This window comes from Bubalus kerabau, chromosome 1 (genome assembly GCF_029407905.1).
Source record: "Bubalus kerabau isolate K-KA32 ecotype Philippines breed swamp buffalo chromosome 1, PCC_UOA_SB_1v2, whole genome shotgun sequence".
NCBI lineage: Eukaryota > Metazoa > Chordata > Mammalia > Artiodactyla > Bovidae > Bubalus > Bubalus kerabau.
In genome coordinates, this window is record NC_073624.1 from 254,850,244 (window position 1) to 254,851,502 (window position 1,259).

The following is a 1,259-nucleotide window of genomic DNA, read 5'->3' on the forward strand; positions in this document are numbered from 1 at the left end:
GAACTCCTCACTAAGGAGAAACCTCTTAAATATCGCAAAGATGATCCTCATGATGACCCGGGCCCTGTAATTTAACTCCCCAGAACCCTGAATCAAAAATGCTTCTCCACATACGTATAGTACTGTTTCACATCTCTACCTTGTGTATCTTCAGAATTCATGGAAACCACTGTCCAGAATGGGTTATTTGTGTTCTTCTTACAGACTCCTATAATTGGCTCAGAGCTGTAAAGGTCACAATTCACATAGTCACTTAATCTCCACAACAGCCCTATGCATTAGATAATATTATTCCATTCATAGATAACTGGGACACAGAAGAGTTTGGCAAAAGTATTATAAGTGGTAAAATTGGGTTGAATTCAGAGAGCCTGGGGTGACAATCTCTGCACTTGACCACTGCACTACAGAGAATCTTACACATACACTGCTATCATTCCATTACCCCTGTGAGTGTAAGTGTGAAAGTTGCTATGGTGTACAACTCTTTGCAACCCCATGGACTGTAGTCTGTCAGGCTCCTCTGTCCACAGAATTCTCCAGGCCAGAATATTTGAGTGGGTTGCCATTCCATTTTCCAGGGGATCTTCCCAACCAAGGGATTGAACTCAGGTCTCCCGCATTGCAGGCGGATTCTTTACCATCTGAGCCTCCAATTCAAACTCCTAGTTCCAAGAATCCTTTTAATATATTGTCCTCAGATAGAGGATGTATCAGATGTTAAACTAATAAGAACAGATGCTACATTTGATGTTAGCCAAAGGGTGAGAGAATTATTCATTCTTCCTCTTCTGACAGTTTCTTGAAGACAAAGGCCCATCTTACTCAATTTTGTGTAAAAAAGTACCCATCATTGTAGTTATTTCCCAACAATGCAATATACAAATATATTGAATTAAATTTAAACATATGTTAAATATCTTTTGTCCAGTTCCTGACACATTACTTAATTTTCTGAAGGGTTAAAGGAAAGAAACAAAGGTAAGAAGTAAGGAAGAGGGAAGAAGAAGAGATAGGCTACTTATAGAGTATTGCAGAAGAATAATTAAAAGCACAATTTCTCCCAACCAAGAAACACTCCACAAAGGGATTAGAGAAAGAATACATTTTTATTATTTAATTAGTGATGCTCATCACAGGCAATCTGCTGAAATTATAAAGACAGAAATCTAATCCATTTATATAGACAACTACTGCAATCAATGACAGACATATTTTTAAGGTAAACAGCAAATGGTTTTCAAGTAAGTCCTGACAGA

The 1,259-nt window shown here is 37.7% G+C and overlaps 1 non-coding gene across 1 annotated transcript; it reads right to left on the bottom strand.

Moving 5' to 3' along the window:
* Nucleotides 1-582: 582 nt before the first annotated feature.
* Nucleotides 583-777, bottom strand: LOC129642420 (U2 spliceosomal RNA). Its single transcript, XR_008709707.1, has one exon. It is a non-coding gene; the product is annotated as a U2 spliceosomal RNA (small nuclear RNA).
* Between the last annotated feature and the right edge of the window lie 482 nt (nucleotides 778-1,259).